This window comes from Anser brachyrhynchus (assembly GCF_964034855.1).
Source record: "Anser brachyrhynchus genome assembly, chromosome: 3".
NCBI classification, from domain to species: Eukaryota; Metazoa; Chordata; class Aves; order Anseriformes; family Anatidae; genus Anser; species Anser brachyrhynchus.
This window is the reverse complement of record NC_137696.1, coordinates 105,688,422-105,709,241: the sequence shown is the minus strand read 5'-3', so window position 1 is coordinate 105,709,241 and position 20,820 is coordinate 105,688,422. Positions and strand designations below refer to the sequence as shown.

General features: G+C 37.1%; 1 long non-coding RNA gene across 2 annotated transcripts in view; it reads right to left on the bottom strand.

Annotated features, from left to right (window-relative positions):
• Nucleotides 1-20,820, bottom strand: part of LOC308192740 — a 56,403-nt gene that overhangs the window by 6,496 nt on the left and 29,087 nt on the right. Inside the window, exons 4-7 of one of the 2 annotated variants that reach the window (XR_013949072.1) lie at nt 16,800-16,985; nt 3,247-3,471; nt 2,651-2,698; nt 1,653-1,760 (exon numbers count right to left, since the gene is read on the bottom strand). This is a non-coding gene — a long non-coding RNA (uncharacterized lncRNA). The remainder of the gene's footprint in view (nt 1-1,652; nt 1,761-2,650; nt 2,699-3,246; nt 3,472-16,799; nt 16,986-20,820) is intronic. The other variant, XR_013949071.1, reaches the window with a different exon arrangement.

The window sequence follows — 20,820 nt, the reverse complement described above, 5'->3', positions numbered from 1 at the left end:
TTCAGCAGCCCCATTCAAGTCACGAATTTCAAAGTAAGCAAATCACCTGAGATATCTCACCTATGCCTACAATTTGAAAATTGTCTTGTTAAATTATGCCTTGGCATAGAGTATGCCCCTAGTAAACAGCTGGTATCAATGAGCCATAAGAAGACAAGGACACATCCTCTATATCCTCCTTTGATTCCAGACTAGGAGGCAGCTAGTCCTCCTTGCAGCTTGGCATTTGTGTTCGTCCTCAAACACCAATGAACAGAAACAGACAGCAGCTTCCAAAGAGCTTGTTAGAGTCCTAACAAAAGAAATATATTTTACCTTACCTCCAAAAGGCCACCATTGTGCTTGCACTAGAGTGGGACACGCTAGAATGGGAATATAGTCTTGTACAGTGGCAGAAGAAGACAAACTCTACCTAGCAACCTGGTGCCACTAACTGAGGGGCAAAATCATAGATTAAAAATAAAGTTTCTTAAAAAGTTCTTTAAATAGTCAGGGAACCTACCAGCAGGATAGTGCATCATTTTTCTTGGTAAGTAACTTTGTTTTTTTCACTATTTTCTTTAGAATTAAGTTCTCCCATCTCAAGTGAAGCAGCCCTACCACAGCTTAATTCCAAGCCAGAATTTCCTCATGGGAACAGTAGTGCCATCTCTTTCAGTCATTTTCATGAGCCCACATCAACAAGGATACAACTAAGAATAAAATTTTCTTCCAGGCAGAAGGAGGCTCACTGTTCTACATTTCTTACCTGTGACATGTGACTGGTTAATTAGAGATCCATTTACATGACAGATAGTCCCAGCACAGATAGTCCTTAGTCCCAGCACAGAAGGGCTCACACCTGTTTTGCCCTGATCTTTTCCCCAGATCCTCATTTCCATCTGATACAAGTAGAATGATGCATCTTAAAATTGTCTGTGGCAGTCTTTCTAGGACAACCATAAGTCCATCCTTGTATAATATTTGGTCATCTATTCCTGTCAGCGTCATTCAGTACAAAGAGGGTTCTCATCATCAGTGTAAACCTGACATAAGGAACTGTACCACGGCACAGATTCAAAGACAAAAATTCTACACTTACCAAGAAACTCTACTCCTATCAAAATCCAGATGCAAACAAAATATGAGAGACAGAACTTCTTGCCATGCCTCATGGTAAATTACGGTTTTTCAGAAATTACTTTGGGTTCACTACTGAAGTGTACAGTTGTATGAAGCATAGTGCAGAAGAGATCAACATTTTCACGTGAATTTATGCATTCCAATGCAACACTACCTGAAGAAGAATCTTCTGGTAACGGTCAATCAAAATCTGGGAGAAAGAGGAGGGGAGTACAGGGGAGAAAAACTCCTGAGGGACCCGATTTGATCACAAGACAAAAACATGAAATCTTGATGTTAGCAAACCAAAGCCTGCCTCCAGACTAGATGCAGTTGAAGATGAGCAAAAGGAAATAGGGAGCACATAATGAAACAGGAGATGAGGAAATGTAATTTTATGGTACATAGCATTGCTTTTAAAATGCAGTTATCACAGGGCAGAGAGGTTTGCCTCTCTCCCCTCTCTACCTATCCACCTACCCTACTTCTCATGCGTTCTCACATGAGGGTCAAATGCGTTCAAATGCATTTCACCCTCTGCCAGCACTCACCCCACACTTATTTGGTCTAGTGCATGGAAATGGAGTAAAACAGCCTCAGTTGTCTACCAGGTCAATCCATTAATGAGAAAAGGGTCTCTTGGAAGAGTTTTCAGTGTCCTGAAATGAAGACACATTAAATAAGAAAAATGGGAGCATGGAACAGACAACACCTGCACTGAGTAAGTCTGCTACTATTCCAGTAACAGGGAGAAGATCCTTTACTTTAACTGGAAATGGGAATACTGTCTAAAGAAGGGTTCAGCTGCGTAAGATATTGTACACAACATGACATGAAGCAGAAAGCACAGAACTATAGCAGAACTATAGGACTCATGGGCAATTCTACTTCCCTTTGGACAGCAAAATATTTATTACTGTGGAACAATGAGATACCAGAAATCTCAAACTAGTCGCGGGAATTAAGACCTCAGCCAGAAGAACTGCACAAAGAGTAAATCAAGGTCAATTGCTTTATATTCCTTCCATGAAATATGGATATAGGTTCTATTCCCCCCCCCCCCCCATTTTTAAGTATAGAATTTACTATTTTAGTGACCTTTCATTCACAGTTTTCTGGCCCAGCAGCCATACATATTCACCCTCAGATGGTCTTTCCTCACACTCCTGAGTTGTTTGTGTTTTTAATAATTAAAAAACCCTTCACTTACTAAATAATACATTATTATTCACCAATCCTTGTGATTCAAATCACATGTAACAATTTGTAAAGCTTAAATAGCTATTCATATCATCACAAAGAGAAACATTTTGAACATGAAATACCCTTGCTCACAGACAATCAGCCACCTGAAACACTTTACTGCAGCTATCCCATACTGAATTATATAAGAACAACACTACAAATCAAAACCACAAATTATAAAGAACTGCCATAGAAACATAACGTAAACGTAACATCTTACTGTCTCCAGTACTGAATCAGTGCAGGAAGCTAACAGAAACACATGCCAGAATGAACACAATTTGAAAAAAGGCTCCTTTCATACCATCTCCCTTAAAGTGACAGCTTCTTTACTGAAAATCCATGAGTACACCTTTAAGAGAAAAGTTTGGTCAATAACTTCATTGTTTGTTTTCTTTTTTGTTTATAATGAACACAACAGTGCTAGATGATTTTCAAACAGGTGGAAGATAACATTTTTCCACAAAAGCCAGCATTTCTAAATCTTACATAAGAGAACTCATTTAAGGAACCAAGGAAAACAGAAAGAAGCTGGAGGAGAAAATATTAAATGTTAGCTATCTGTGTGTATGGGTATTTCCAATCATATGTTTTATCAAGTGGATTAGATAAGATGTGAGGAAGCATATATAAATTCTGTTTACAACAGAAAAGCACACCCTGTTACTTGCTTTGCAATAGCTAGTTGACTGTGATGAGAGTTCAATGTCAGCAAGTGCAAATTGCATCTCTTTTATAGCATGTTGTAAAAATGCATGTTGCAAGCAGCACCTCCCCTCACAGGCTACATATACTATCGTGGTATAATTTGTTTATCGGTGCAATTTTTCTAGTGTTGGCAGTAAACCACAAATGCCTCTTATGAAAATAATAATAATAAAATAAAAATGAAAACCCTACCCTTAGTCAGTGTTTCTCCTTTGAGAATAAAATCTTCTTAATCCTTTGGTGCCCAGGAGTCAGCAGTTCAGGGATGCTAAGCATTACTGCAAGCTGTTTACTTGTCAAGTCCTTACTGAGTTTGTTGAACCATCACAGACCTGTCTTTTCCTTCACTAGATAGTTCAGAATTTTCTTCACACTTCTGATCCTTTGAAACATTAAATATGAAGATGCCCGGCTGACCTGTGGTTTAGAAGAAACACAAAATCAGAGACAGAGAGCAGAGATTTGACAAAGGATATAGACATATATCCTCCCAGTTACAGGTAACAGTGCTTTCACACTGAAGAAGTAACAGTTGCAGCTATTTAATGTAATGTAATTTTGTGAACCACACCGTCACTTGTTAATTTAAGCTCCTTCCTTTTGATACAAGGCATCATTACGTAAGTTGTTCCTAGATGCTCTTGGACAAGGACCTTTGCAATTTAGCGTTTCTGTGGTTTTCTTCTAAACTTTTTAGAGGGATGAAATTATTCACACATCCTTGTGGTGAGCTAGGAAGGTGAACTGAACCTAGAGCTCCAGCAAAAGCTGATTTCCAACACCCTCTTGAATCTTCCTGCTTATCAGCAGTGATATTCTGAAAGTGTTTTGAGCTTCATTCCCAAACTGAAACAGATGAGCTTTTCTTATAGAGCTGATGAATCCAGACAAAGGAAGGCAGTTGTTTTTATGACCTGTTTGCTTCATGGGGGAGACATGCAGAGAGGGGAAATTCACATTCTGAGCCCCATCTAAATCCTTCTCACCTGCAGTGATGGACCTTTAATCTGCAATTGAAAAATAACTAGCAAGGTGGCAGAGGGAGTCTGGTTCAAAGGTTTTTCTCCCCTTCTGCTCCTCATAAGTCTGATATGTGTAGTTCTGTTTTTCCCTAGTAAAATAGAAGAATTGCTGGATTGCTGTTTTTCAGTTATAACACTCTCATGAAATATCAACCATGGGAACATCTAATGTTTACACCTGCAAATACAACTGCCCCTTCTTTTTTGGAGGGGGACTGGGTAAATTATATTATGGCCTTTGAAAAGAGTTAAGAATGGGTGCTTTGTAAATCAATGAAATTTAGCCAACACAGAAACTCTAATAAACAGATAGAAATTCAACACAGTGAGCTTTGTCTGATTCTGTATATCGAATGTCTTTTGGAAACTGTAATTTTAGCAGACAAAGATGATGTTCTTGCCTCTCTTTAAGAAATGGATCATATTTAATGTGGGTGTTCAGAGTTAGATTAGCTCAGCACTTGGATAAACAAAGTATTTCCTCAAATACTGATGTAAAATAAAGGCAAAGAAAAGTACAGCTTTCCTAAAGGATGGAACATAAAACTGTGGGATTATGGGTATAAAAGGTAGATAACTGCCTAAACCTTGCCATCACAGGCAGCTCAAAATATTCCTACTTTCCTTTTCTCTGCCTTTATCCCCTTGAGCATCTGCTTCTACAGGGTACAGGACCAGCAAAACGGAGCACCCTGCATATGAAGATGAAAATCTCACCAGTAGTCCAGGCTAGCGAGGGACCTCCAGCCCATAGGATTTGCATGAAATAAGAAGGCAATTAGTAATTTCTATTTTAAAAGTATTAATTCCAGAAGACCTGATTGCTCTCTATAAATACATCCAGGAATATATATCATGAAGGGAGAATAGCTATTTAAAATAAAGAACAAGGCACCAGAATAAATGAGTATGAATTAACAGTGTATAATTTTAGGATGGAAATAAGAAAAAAAAAAATCAAATAATTTTGGAGGTGGGAGACAGGACAGGGCTCTACTGTAGACAGTCAAGTCTAAGTGCAAATAAAATTCAGAGTCCAAAAAGTGAAATTTATGGTCAGGATTATAATCTGTATTTACTCACTATAGCAGGGACTGGATTGACAGTCTAGAAGGTTTCTTCTGATTGTCTTTTCTACAAACACCCTGACTTTACAGCAATCTCTTCAAGCAGAGCCATATAATGTAACTGTAATGTATTTTTTCATATTCTATATTTTCATATATGCATAAGCATGTATGGTGGCCATACTCCACTATAAACATAACCCTGCTTCCAGATACTTTAAATCAAACTAATTGATCAAAGCACTATAGTGATTTTTTTTTTTCATTCTCCATTTACATTTTTCTAAATGGAAAAATGTTTTTAACAATAACTCTTGAAGAGAATATGGAACTCTGTCATTACTGAAGCTTTTTTTTTTTTTTTTTTAAGACAGTTTTACTGTAGTTCTAATAATAGCATGAATCTTGCATAGAGACATGAAACATAACCAGAATATACTTCTGGAATAAGAGAAATACCTTTTAAAATAGAACATCTTAGAAAGCTGCTAAAATTTCCAAACTTTCTAATTACCTATCTTGTTTTCCCAAGGCCATAGAGCTGTGCAATGCTGTAGGAAACCACTGCATGGAACTCAGTCTCTGGACAGGAGATAAGATAAGGTGACTTATCTATCATCCACACAATGCCAGTGAGATCTCACTGAGTTTAATGACAAGAATTTAAGTCTCCATTTTTTCCACTGAACCATAACAGCTGAATTTTCAAAAAACTTCTTTACAAATTTAGATTTCCCAGTTTTACCCTTAGAATAGAGCAAACAATATATTTCTCATTTCAGGAAAGAAAGAAACAAGAGGCTGCTTACGCAGTTCTAAGCCAAACATGTAAGAAAGCCTTACCTAAAGAGGCACAAAATAGTCCCTTACATACCACTTTGTACCAAAGTTCTGCACGTCCATACCTGGGCATCCTCTGTAAACATGTTAGGTGTGAACAGTTTTTTTTAATGAGTAAAAAGTTCCATTAAGGGGATAAAATTGCTTCTATAGGACCCCTGAGCTAAGAAGCCACAAGCTATTCCAGAGGCAAGGAACACAAACTGAAACACAGGAGGTTTCACTTGAACATCAGGAAATACTTCTTCACTGTGTGGGTGACCTTGCAATGGAACAGGTCACCCAAAGATGTTGTGGAGTTTCTCTCCTTGGAGATATTCAGAAGCTGCCTGGACATGGTTCTTAAAAACCTGTTCTAGGTGGTTCTGGGGGTGTTGGACCAGATGGCCTTCAGAGGCTCCTTCCAACCTGAGCTATTCTATGATTCTGTAATTCTGTTTCATAAACTGCTTTACTTTTTAAAACCTTATGATATTAAAGTTGGGGGAAGTGAGAAGGAACAACAACGACAACAACGACAACAACAACAAAAATATTGTTTCCCATTGCAAGGACTAATATTCAGGAAATACGACAGTTGAAAATAACTGTATAACCCAACTTTCCAGGACTTTCTGTATCCACTTACTTTTTTTTTTTTTTTTTAACAAAGGATTCCTGCCTCAGGTACAGACTGTCATTGATCATTAAATGAATTGTGGTTATACAGGAAATGAAGCAGTTGTTCTAGGCACCCCAACTTCATTAAATGTTGACACTGGAGAGAGCCAATATTAAGTATTAGTAAGTTAGTTTCCAAGGATCATCAGATTTGATTTATTAAACAATTATTAGCTACAATTCATCCATTTTTCGTCTCCAATTATTTAATATGAACAGTTGATTTTTTATCAAAACTTCCACTTTCATCAAGGTTCTTCATGGTATCTTTGTGAAATAATTAACGAAACTCATAGACTTGAAGGATAAGTATTTGGCCACACACAGATGTTAAATAGTTTCATTAGCTGATTTATCATTTTGGTTTTACAGATATGAGAAATCCTAAATTAACAGAAAATTTAGTGTACATATTTAAATGTTATCAGTTTAGATATGCAAATAATAATTTCAATAGCATCTTTCAACAACAAAAATCAGATTAAAACGACTATCTTCATAAAATTGCATGAACCAAATTAAATAATTGGTTATAGAAATTATGCAGTAGGGTTTTTAAAATTATTTTTAGTGAGATTTTAACCAGAGCTGTCTAGAGATTTCTTATATTTATTGCAATCAGGCTAACAGGGGTTTGTAACATTTGTTTGCAATCCTGTATGTCATTCTATAGGCTATTATCAACGTTCCCCAAAACAATTATAATGAACTGAAACAATCCATTTGCAGTTTACCCTCAAACTCCTACAACCTGAAAAAATGTGAACATATCTCTCTATACCCTCATGAACACAGTAAATAATTTAAGCACCTGTTCCCAGCTCTCCTATTTCTAAAAATCGTTTTTCCTCTCACAGTACTTTTATTGACTGACTGTTTCATTTTAATATTCTGAATTTGCGGAAATGGTTTCTCTACACTAGTGAGAGCATTTTATCTTGAAAGCCAGTCATACAGCATTAGCAAGGTTTTCTTCAAAGTGATACATATCAAAACACTTTACTGTACGTTTTCAAGAAGAGTTTAAAAACTGGTGTTTTTTTTAATTGAAATGATGACTTTATTTTACACCAAGTATGTGTCTCTGGTCATGCAAATACTGGATTAGTTTACTGTTTTATAAATTAATACTGATAGTAAGTAACCAGCTGTAGCACAGCATTTTTAAAATTTAAAATCTTTTCTCTAGTTGGTGCCAAGTATAAAAGAATTTATCAGGCTTTGACATATTTACAAGTTCAGTTTTGCCATACATTTTACTTAAATGAAAAATGCAAGACGTTCTCCTTCGGGTACCTTGATAACTTTATTCTGGGGCTGTATTAAGTTAGTTTGTTGTGCAGGTCTGATGGCGTTTAAAAGATGAAGCCAATAAGATAAGCCTGGAAACTTATTTTCTCCACATTTATAACTTTAACTGCCGCTTTACCTGAAAGTATTAGAGCAGACAGTTCATTACTAACTGAAAAGGCGGACTACATTGTATGTGAGGAGGTCATCTGAAACTGATGACTTTTAAAGGTCATACACAAAATGAGTTTTACTTTGCTGAAAGTGTCTCCTTGGCACAGTAAAAGTCTTATTTTAACAGCAGCTGTAGATGTTGTGTAAGTCGAAATGAGAGATTTCAGCTACTTTTACCTACTTTCACTCTGCCATGAATTTATTTTTGATCAAATTGGGAGTGTACTGGCTGGTTATGTTGCTGAAAGTTTCTTTTCTCCAGGCCATCATTTGAGTAATGAATTGATAGTTTCTATGCTTTTATTTCATTTTTACTTTTCATTTTCATAAATCCTCTGTTATATATTTTCACTGATAACGGAAAAGAATTTTTTCCTTAGTTCTGTAACATTGAGGGGCTTAAAGCCTGCGGGATTTGAGGATGTTGCAGACTCAAAAATGAACAGATAGACTGCAAAATAACACAATAAGGAATGTTTCCTTAGAATGTAACTTCAGCAATTTCCCCCCCCCTTTTTTTTTTCCTATCTAGGGATATGAGAAATTTATGAAATGTCAGAATACAACACCTGACATTCAAGCAAACACACACAGTTTTCTTCTCATCTTTCATGGCCACATATATCCACACAATTTTGTTACAGTGGATTCCAGACCTTGAATTTTACCTGCCTAATAACGCTACTTAACTAAAACACTTAAATTAGAAACAGTTGGTCCTAATTTCTCTCTCTCTAGTCAATAGAGAAAAATTGGTGCTTTCAGAGCATGATTCAGATTTTTTCCATTTAGCTTCCTTTCTCTTTGTTCAAGACCAGTTACATAGCATAAATCTGGGCAACAGATAGATAACACACATATATGTGCTAGATAGATGTGAGCCACCAAGTCAGGAGGGACAAAATTTTCTTACATATTCATGTGTTATCATTACAGAACATACAACATACAAAATCAGATCAACTCTAAACTGTTCCAAGGATGATAAATACAGCATCTGTACTTCAGATACTTAACAATGGTGGGAAAGAAGGAGGCAGAAAAGGCAGAGGACAGTTTAATCCAACTAAGAGACATACTTCAAGTCCTACACAATGCTTGTAGAATTTTTGACAAGTAAAAAGCAGTCCTATCTGCTGAAGGGGGAGTGTGATGAACTGTAAACCATGAGCGGCAGAACCTCAAGAATCATATCACCATTGCACTCTGTCATTATGTTTAAGGGGCAGTATGCATTCACTGACATAAACATAGATTCCTGGGTGCAGGGTAAATTTCACTTATACACAGAATGATTGACAATGTCAAAAGCCCAGTGGATGATGTTTCTCTGTGAACAGTATGGTGAAGTTATCAATGTGATCCCATGTAGGCTCTGACTAGCTGAACATTGTGAAGGTGCTAAACTGGCACTTTCCAAACAACCTTGGAAATAGCAAAAGCATGTCTATGCTCAGACTACTCCTGAGCATATTATATACATATATGAGCGTGTATATATATATATATATGTATATATATGTATATAAGTAGGATTGCAGGTCTCAGGTGTTGCATACAGATGCAGATAGCCTAAAAAACATCCAAACAAGCTTCTGCCTGGTCTGTATATTCAAGTCAAGGATCATTCAAGTCCCACTGTGGAACATCTAGATGCACTGCTTGAGCACAGCTGCCCAGCCTGCTTTGCAATTTGTCTTGACTTTCTGTTTTTTCTCTCTTTTGTTTCCCTTCCTTAGTCTTCTTGCCTATATCACCTGCACCCAACTATGACTGGGCACCTATGTGTCTTTCCAAATGCCGCAATCAACCCATTTATATTCTGCCAGCCCAATACACTTAGAAGATAAAACACAGGTTCCCTAAAGACTTGCCTGCTCACCCTACAGAGGGTAGACATCACTATGGAGTCTCTGAAGGGGAGCGGTGACATTAATGAATGTCTGGGGTGCCCACCTCCATTCCAGATATGCCAAAGACAGGTAGCTAATGCACATTGCCCACGTGACCTTCAGGACAGAATCCTATCAAGATTATCACTGAAATTCAAGGGAATTTTGAGCATTCCTCCTCATCTGAGTTAAGAGAAGCTCTAGCAAAGGACAAATGCTACTGCCACAACCTATCACATACTTGGACCTATGAAACACTAAGGCTTTGGTAAATTTAAAGCTAATTGGTGTCTACAGGTCACAAAGTGTCAAGCAGCTGGTTCATCAGCTTCCATATGAGTTTACCCATATAGTATTAAAACATTATTGTTTCAAAACAGAAGTGACAAAATATCTATCAGACATTTATAAAATGATTTGAAGGTGAGACAATTATAAACTTCTGGAGAATGCCATATCTTATTGTGTTTCCACTTACATTTTTTAAAAAGAATTTGGATAAGCTTTCAGTATGCACACAAAACTGAATTAAAACACATATTGATATTCATGCAATATGTGCTCAGTTCCATGGACAAAATAAAGAACAGAGTCAAAATAAGAACTAATCTTTTATACCTAAAACTCTGCAATGAATAGAACATAATGCAATGAATAGAACCCTCATTTTTACTGAATCTAATCTCATTGTTTCTAAATACCTCTGACCAAAGTTCTTCAGCTTGTCATGGAATAAGTTAAAGACAGATAAAATTCCTTGGCCTCTGTCAATTCAAACAGATGGAACAAAAAAAAGTATGCAATCTTTTTCTTCATCTAGGTCCAGAAAAATATGTCATGCAGCCAATATTATGCCCTCCATATAAAAACAAATAAATATATACATACGTATATACATAGCTAAGGGAGGTCTTTTAACACTTGACCAAAAAAAAACAAACAACACAAAACTATTTTACAGTGCATTTGACAGGCCCTAACGGAGACAAAAGTTGGAAGGTGATGATCGTTGTATGACATCATTTAGTCATGTTAGCAGAGGAATATATAACCCACAGTATGTGGAATAGTTCTATATGGACAGACATGCCTGTTCAAAAAATCCCCTCTCACAACACAGTGACCGTTGAAGAAATGCATGAAGATACTGTCAAGGCTTTAGAATTCATTGCCTACAGTATTGCATGGCTATCTTTTTGCAGAACATGTCATTAATGTGAAAAGAACTTTATCCATATATAACCAGAAAGTGGGTTCTTACTCCACATCTGAAATTAGAAGACCGTATTCCAAATACAGTCTTTTTTTTTCCCAAACCATTGCTCAGTGATCACAATCAATGCCCAAGGACAGGACTAAATTAGAAACTATCCAGTTCACTACCCTGGGAATCTGTGCCATAGCTGGTAGTCAAAAATCACTTTTTAAAATTTCAGGAATACAATGAAGATACTGCATTTCTACCTAACAGACTTTGCAGTCTCAATTCCTATTTCTGTCTTTCCTCTCCTTTTTGAACAAACAGAAGTCTCTGGGAATTCTGACAGGTTTATGTCGACTTGAGCCACCCAAACCTATTGCTGCTTGAAATAATTTCTGATGATAACACAGTGCAAGAAACCAAAATAACAGAGACTTCGATAGAGAATTCAGTGCTTACTTTTAACTGCAAATTCTACTTTATGACCAAATGACTAGTCTTATGCAGAACATGTTATGATGTTAGTTATTCCCATGTGCAACTGCAAAGTCAAACATCAGTTTTCTGGGCATAGGTTACTACAGTAAGAACTGCCTATATCATGGACAGTCATACTCTTAGTTTCTATTTTGTATTCAACTGACTAGTAAAGCATTTGGCTATGTTAATCAAAATTATCTCACCTTTAGCCTAAGTGTGACATAGCACTTTCAACCAATAGATTTTTGAGGAATATGTAATGTGACTTAACACTTGCTTCTTCAGCTTACTAAGTAGCACATAATAGCCAAAAGCTACATAAATAGTTTAATGACAAACCCTTGAGGCAAAGAATCAACTGAAATGTCCATTACACCCTCAGAATGACTGGTGCTTGCTTTTCTTTGTGTATTGCCTGTGAAACAAGGGGAAAGACATTTTGAAGAGAATAAGAATATGACAAGAATGTAGTAATGTATATTTCCTACAGTTAGGAAACCCAGGCTATCACATAAAATACCTAGCAGCTTAAGAGACACAAGGAAGAAAGATGTTGTGTGTATACTCTTCTACAAGATGCATGTTTTGGATATTTAGATTCACATCATTGACTGTGCTTAGTTTTGATGCTATTTCAATAATATTGAGTGGGACTTAACTGCTGGATTTGGTGTTTAAAGACTAAAAGATCGTTACTTGTTTTCTTGGAACTCTGGTAATTTTATTGTTGAAACTTCTGTTTTACTGTTTTCTAAACTGCAAGTCATTCAAGTAAGATATTGGTTTTAGATTGACCTTTGTCTCCTAGTCTGAATTTTAGAAGTATACTTGCTCCAGTTTTCAAAATACTTGACTAACACAACAGTGGTAAAATAAAAAAACTCGCTTGTCTGAAGTTGTTCTACAACCATGCTGTTGCTTCTGTAGTTCCCACTTCCCCAAGTTCTCAGCTGCCAGCTCTTCTGAAGCACCCAGACTCTACACCTCAATACCATCAGGTTCCCCATTCTCTTCTAAGTATTTATCAATGGCTTCACATTCCATTTCTATATTTTTTATGTGTAAGCAGGGAAAAATCGCTGACAAATGTATCTTTTTGGTTAGTATGCTTTTGATAAAGACAGCACAGAATTCAAAAATTTCTGAGACTGCAGTAATTTCTGACAAGTCAATCCTTTAATATCAAGATCTCAATGTACTGAAAAAGAAGAAAATTGGCTGTTTGGTGGGTGTGGGAGTTCCAGTGATATAAAAGGAACAAAGCTGCTTTGCCAGCTATCTGAACAGGACAGAAAAGTCTCTGGAAAGCTTGGCATACCAACTCTGTCTTCTCAACCAGCTCCTGAGATGATTACAAGTTTTTAAGGAAGAAAGAGAAGAAAATATTGTATTATAAACCTAGATAGACTATATTTAAGGAATGGAAATACTGTGTGGTTATTCACTTTCTTATAAAAGCTAAAGAATATTCCTATGAGAAAACAAAAAGGAAATAGAAATACAAAGAAACACAAATAGCCTTTTAGATATAAATTGATTGCTGCTATTATGAGGTAGAGAAAACACTCCTGCCATGAAAAGCACTTTTTGCTACTGTGGGAGAATTTAATCTGATGTTTTGATCTTGCATACATGGCTAGTTTTGAGCCTGAATCAGAACTGAAGGGGGACCTCCTAGGTTGCAAAGTGAGGTGGTGAAACTCTCTGAGAGCATCTCAGCTATGGTCATGCCCGAACCATAATTCACCAACCACACATCACACTTTCTATCCTTTGCACCACTGATGCCTCTGAAAATACTTGGAAGCCACCCCAGAGTAAAGAGCCACAGAAGAACCAGAGCTCCTAAGCAGTTAGGGACCTTGTGGGAACTTGTCAGCAGATTTCAGGAGGAGTCATTTTCCACAAACATATTTTTCCCTTATGACTTCCAAGAGAAGCTGCCAAACAGCTCCTAGCTTGCTTGCAGAGCAGTAACTCTGGCAATGGTATCACCATTGCTAGTAACATGCCATGAGCTTTGTACTGCATTTGCAAAGCCTTGGGACTGAGGCTTATCCAGCCTGCTCTCCCTGAACTTTTATTGACCTGCAGCTTTGTTTTGTCTTGGTTTAGCTGTGACAGCAATTTCTTTAGCTGACCAGTTGTCTACATATAATGTGTTTTGCTTTTGTTAGTCTTTGTACAGTACAACAACACTTATTCTATGTCAAACAAGGCATTTATGACTAACAATGACATAACATGAGAAATGCAGTACTGGTATGACTGCAGAGGCCTTCTGAAGCCGAGACAGGCTGTGGCACAGGGGACGATTGGTATGGGCTGGTGAGAGATGGGGCACAGGCTCCACAGCTATGAATAACTCACCCATGGTCAGTTAAAGAAATGCAAACCTGGTCATTGACAAAACTAGTTGTAGGGATAAAAAAGAGAATAAAAAGATAGTATCTACCATGCATAAAAAAATGTGCTTATACAGTAGATTCGGGGTGTAATGTTCAAAGCTGCAGAGCAACAAAGAAAAAGCAATAATATAAAAGCATGCTTGCAAACATAAAAATGACCCCAAAGTTTATTTTGGACATAAGAAACAATTTAGGGTGACACTGGACTCATGAAAATGCTTCAATGTGTCTTAGGTCCACACATAAAATCTATAGTGGTTGGATCTGATTTTTAGTGTGGGCTCTGCAGCAAGGCAGAGATCATGGATTAGAGTGCTCAACCTGTCATGTTGCACAGATTAGGTCTTGATCCAAGTGTCCTCTCATGCAGCCTGTAGGAAGGAAACAGGAAAATCCCTATAACTTCTCAGTCTTAGTCATCCCTCCCTTTTCTATCTGTCTCTAATATTTTCTCCAAATCATTCCTATTTTATGCCATCATCACCACATAATATTGAGATCAAAGCTTTCATCTCTTTTTACTAGCCAATATATTACAGTGATTAGCAGAGAAATAAAGACATTTCCAGAATACACTTGTCCTTTTTATTTATTTGTTTGTTTATTTATTTTGAAAGAGTACAGAGCTGAGAGTGGTTTTGGTGGAGCTAAGAAAAGCCAGCAATATTTTGACACCATTTCAGAACTGATTTGGCATAAGCAGGATGAGGTACCAGGAGAAGGTTTTAACAAGACATTTCAGTAATATCTTGTTATACATCTCTTTATCTCTTATTTAAGAGATCCTCCATGGATTATTTCATACCTTAACAATCTAACCACTGTCTTTACCCTGTTTTTCTCACCTTTGCAATTCTACCATTTGCATTTGTTTATGTAAAAAGATAAGAATACAAATATAGTAGTCTGAAGTACAGTACTTAAATATCTGAGTAACATATCAACACACAAATGCAGAGACCACTATGTCTATCCATCAGTACCTGTTATTTCTCTTTTCTATATGTGCACTGCTGAAATGATGCCTGGGGGGCTGTGGGTCAGTGTTACTAGGATATGAATGGCAATGATATTACAGTGCAATCTGTCTCTACACATCTCAATTGCATGTATTTCTCAAATCACTGCATGTTATTTTCCCTCTTTCATTAATTTTTGTGGGAAAAAAAAATCACCTCACTATTGACTGAATCACTAACTTTTGCACTTCTCAGGAAGGCATCCTCATCTAATAATCTAAATTAGGGACATCCACATGCAAGGAATCTGAGGACATTTCTAGGCATGCAAGTGGAACTGAACCTAAGACAACCCTGCACTTATGAGCACAACAGCTTTTCATTTTGATGACTTCTGCGAACCTGACAGCACTGAAAATAGGAGTGAAGCCAAATCTAGAGGCTTTAAACATCATTGCAGTGGTAATGCCCAGCATGGCTACAGCAGCATGCAAGGAAGATCTGCAGAAAAATGTAAGAGTCCCCTGTAGAGAATAACTTCACTTAAGTTTCTTCTTTAAACTTGTAGGAAGTCATGTATCTGGTGAGAAAATGGAAAAGGAGAGTAGTATATATCAGATGATAGGTGCCAAGCAGAAGGCTTGCTAAGACATTTTCTCATCCTGCTCTGTGAGCATGGAACCTCTTTGGGCACTGACAAATATAGAAGATGCAGTCTATCCTCTGCCCAAATGAACATGGGATGTAAAGCATTTTCTATTAATCACAAATATCGTGAGTACAACAAATGTAATTTTGCATGATCAAGATCATCAACAAAACTAGAGGGGTATCTCTTCTGGATTAGAGTACAGGACATGCTGAATATAAACAAATAGCAGCTAGTCTTGAAAAAGCAAACAAAGTCATTCAAACATAACTACATCCTGCAAGATGCATGACATACAATTTCCACCCTTTCCAATTTTTGCAGGGCCTCAGTTGAAATATTCTGGTATGGAAAACAAAGTTCAGGGAACTACAAAATATGATCTATGAAAAAAGAAGAACTTGGACTGGGTGGATGCACAAAAGAAGAAAAGATGGGAGGAAATAACTGTCAAGTTCATAGATTGAAAACAAAAGGAGTAACCTTCACTGTCTCCCTTTGGATTGAAAGATACAATATTTGCACCTAGAAATGTAATGTACAGCTTGCAGTCTGAAAAGTTCTTCATACTGCATCCATTTTCTGAGAAAACGCTTTCAAAATAAGGTATTGGCCAATACTGTCTGGCACTTCTTTCCAGATGGTTTGCCAGCAAGGAAGGGAAATAACCAAAAAAAAAAAAAAAAAGCGCAGTTGCTGAGTTGCTGTTTTGTTTAAAAGCACACTATACAATGGGACACTACATTCTTCTTTTTGAAAATTTGCAGAAAGGAAGGTAGATCAGCTAAGGAGAGGCAAACTGGAGTTTTATGTGGTTACATTCCTGAAAGTCAAAGGCAGTTTTGGTGAAGCCAAGAACAAAATCAAAGCAACATCATGATTCTACCGTCTCATAAAATGCGTTCCCTGAAGTACCTAACTGGTTTTTATTTTATTTTCTGGAAATTTACATCAATTAGCTCACATTCTGTTTATAGCATCAAAGTACTTACATGCTTTGATAAATCACTGCTGAGTTGTCAGTGGTCTTTGCTCCCTGTATCAACCACATAGACATAAAAAAGGTAATTTTACAGGGTATTAGAAATCAGGACAAAACTTACCTCACAACATCTACTCAAAAAGAAGACAGCACATGCATGAATCATGTTTGCTAAGAATGTAGCACATTATTCTGTTCTGTTCCAACAATAGTCCAGGTCTATTCTCCACTTCCCCACAGAGCTCACTGCAGTTACCAGCTATGAATGGTATTCTGGGGCTGGTTCATTCTGGGGCTTCTCTTTGTTCTCAGATTAAAAACAAAACAAAACAAAACAAAAACTGTTACAAAAGCACAAAACAGAATCAAAATCATGGAAGGATATGTAGGCCTGTTGCTACTATGTATCAGCAGAACATTTCCACACAATGTGTTTTCTCTGCACAGGCAGGAAAGGGGAGTTTGGCAGGTAAATGGTAATGGCAGATGAAATGGCTAGCTGCCCAGCACTGTTTCTGTGGATGACGGATGCCTGTGTATTCCTTGCCTTCTCAGAGCATTTTGCAAGCTACAGGCAATGGCTTCTTCCTTCAGCATTTGTAAATTCTGGATAAAAAGCTCCTAACATTCAGACACTCGGCTTCCCCCCTTTTCTCTGGGCTCTGCTAGAGCTCACATTAACATTTTACTTAACCTGCTAATCTCTTAGCACAAACACAACAGGCCACATTAAACAAACAACAGATGGAAATGTGAGAGACATAATAGCTACACGATGTGAAATACCCTGTAATTAGGAATGACTTGCATTGATTTTTTTGGTAACAGTCTTTCTAGAGTCATTCAAGTTTCCTCCCACAGATACATTAAGTTCTCAAGAATGAATTTAAATCCAGCCCAGTGTTTTCCACTGTGAGAAAGTGTTTGTTTCAGATACAGCATTATACACTTTAACTTCAGTTGTTCATGCCTGCTGTAACTTGACTGCTGAAGTCATTTCCTTTACTGCTGTCTTTGGCTACTGAATAATCTCAAAGACATTATACATATTAGGTTCCTCTCTTTCACAAGAAATCCATCTTTCTTTTCCCCACTCCAAGGAAGATCATAGACCACTTTTGGCACTTATTTGAACAGTTGGGTCTACTGGGAGAAAAATCTACATTAGCAAAGGGTGACAGATATCACAGAATCACAGAATTGTAGGGGTTGGAAAGGACCTCAAGAGATCGTCGGGTGCAACCCCCTTGCCAAAGCAGGTTCCTTAGAGCAGGCTGCCCAGGTAGGCCTCCAGACGGGCCTTGAATATCTCCAGAGAAGGAGACTCCACAACCTCCCTCGGCAGCCTGTTCCAGTGCTCTGTCACCCTCACTGTGAAGTTCTTTCACATGTTGGTGTGGAACTTCCTGTGATCCATATCTTTATCATGAATGGCTTCTTTCTATCTCCGCCTGCTTGAGCATTATAAACTGTTAATATTGCCCAATATGCATGGGGAGAATTTTGATCAGTGTCTTGCGCTGTCACAGCAACCAGGGACAGCAGCTGTCACTGTGTGCATGAGGTGGCTTATTGCAACTCAACAACTCAACAAATGGTGAAATAGTCCCTGCAGATACTTTATAGTTACCTCTTTTTTTTTTTTTTCCTTTTTTTTTTTTTTTTTTCCAGTTCTCAAAACGGCCAATTGCTCAGGACATCCAATTAGAATGTTCATGCAAAGGAGTGCAATGAAGAGAATGGCAAAGATTCAGCTTGCGGGCAGAAAAACAGCCAGGTGGAGCCCAAGGGAAAATGTCATTCTCTGTTTGCATAACCTTGAAAACTCCTCCATAGTCAATTACCTCACAAACAGATGTTACCAACTATCCAGCTCAACTGGATACTGTAATACCTGGAATTCAGCAGTTATATAATAGGAACACCCTTTATCCAGACAAGGTGCACCAAATTTGTCACAGCTTTGGAGACTCCTGAAGTAAGTATGCTAGTGTTGCTTTATTAACTTTCAGTTGAGTATGCTACTGTCTAGAAAACTCTAACTCTTCTCCAGTGAGAAGTGGTAGATCCAGGGCTAAAACATATGTTAGTGCATAAGCGACAATATTAGTTCATTGATCTAGGTTTTTGCTCCACCTAAAAAACTTCTCTTTACAGGCCATCAGAAGAAGGGGTTGTATAGCTAAGAGTGGCTCATCAATCAGAATTACTGAATTAACATTCAGCTAAACTCCAGATGCTGGACAATTTGTATGGAACACTTTTGGAAGCTGGCCTATAGATAGCAAAACATTGGCCCACAAGTTTTCCTCATATTCAGGGATTTTAGACAGGAATTTTTCTGACTCCTGGACATAGATAGGAGAAAGAAAGAAAAAAAAAAAAAAAAGATGTGATCATTAAAAAATCAATATAAAAACTTCTGCATTAGGAAAAAAAAATGTAAATACTGAAAAACGTATCAGAGGTGTCAACAACTTCAATGGACTTGCTTAGGCTTTGTTGTAATGACAGTAGTGACTGGCATGCTTCCAAGTTATTTTGGATATATCAGGAGTTTAAAAAGGGGATCTAAGTACTACCAAAATCACTACCAGGTTCACAGACACATATCTAGAGTATTTTCTGGCATATCATTGTAAAACATGAAAATCAAGAGCTTAATCACATGTCCATACGGATATGGTCAGTTCAAGGTATAGCACCAGAAATCTCAGTTTCAATTCCCCCTTCCTAAGACTGTGCCCCTTGCTATAACAGTTCATTGCACAGGTCCTACTGTCATATTTTTATTGATTCAAAGAGAAAGGATTATGGACAGACTGCTACAAATTATTCTGTCTTTGACACACAATTATTCCTGAAACAAACTAATAGTTTTCATTTATCTAGAATAAAACTTTCAAGAAAAGAACTCAATCACTTCAAATGTGCCTGTTAGTCCCCCTTCCTTCTTGTCTTGATATAATTAAGAGATAATGTCAGTGGAAGAGAGGCTTGTTTTGGGAAAATATTTCTCCACCACATGATATATGGCATAGTATTGATCACAAACTTAAAAACAAAGCAGTTATTTTCAACATGAGCAGACAGGTTTTGACAATTGTTTGCTGCTAAATCTTTACCTGTCCTCTTGCCTTCTTTCTTCCTTGTGTAAAGCAGATTCAAAGCTAAAATAACTTCATAACGTAATACAATTAATTTCCAAATTACATGCTTTTCAGCTAAGGAAATAAATCAAACAACACTTCTTTTCCTCCTGCAGAAAAGGATGCACTTTCTTTAACAGGTTTGTTTTTTCCACAATGAAAACTTAAACAAGGGGATTGCTTATAATGTTGATTTGTTAGTAGATTTTTACTTGAATAGTGTACTAATTTGGAATGTTTAATGTCCATAATTACACAAAAACAGATGCTTAAGTGAACATTATTTCATAAAAAAACTCATTTCGATTTCATACAGAATGTATGTATTTAATATAGTTTTCAAACAGAAAGGACTATCTATAACCTAATACACAGAAAAAAAGAAAAAAGCCAAGTACATAGCAAGAATGGATAGAATATGCTATTCACTATTTTATTAGAATTTTACACTTGGGGTAGCTTGGCATACAAGATACAAACAGGGTAAAAAGTACTGTTTTTTGTATCTTTATAGAGTTTTTGCCCTTACACCTTGCATTTTCAACCTGTTGGGTGTTTGGATACTTGAAGCAGCTTCTGATAAAATAACATGCAGGGGCTTTCCATATAAAAATGCCAGTTTATGCTCTCCACTGAAAAAGCCAGCATGGTACAAGAGAGATGCCAAGAAGTACGCTACCCATTTACAGAACACGTTAGTATGGAGTGCTTGCAGCCTCTCCAGATGTAACTAGAGTGTTTGGCATACAAGCTGATAGTAAAAGACAGAATAGCTTTGCTATGTGACATTCATAGGAACTGACCCTGAATACAAGGGCCATAAAAGGGATGGTAATTTGTGCTAAACACATAAACTGAATATTGAAAAGTTTGTGTTGCAACACATTAACACAACCCCTGATGTACAAAAAAAAAATGAAATCGGTCCCAAGGAAATAGAGACGATATTTGCAGTGTGCAATGGTAGAGGCAAGTTTACTTTGCTATAAGTGG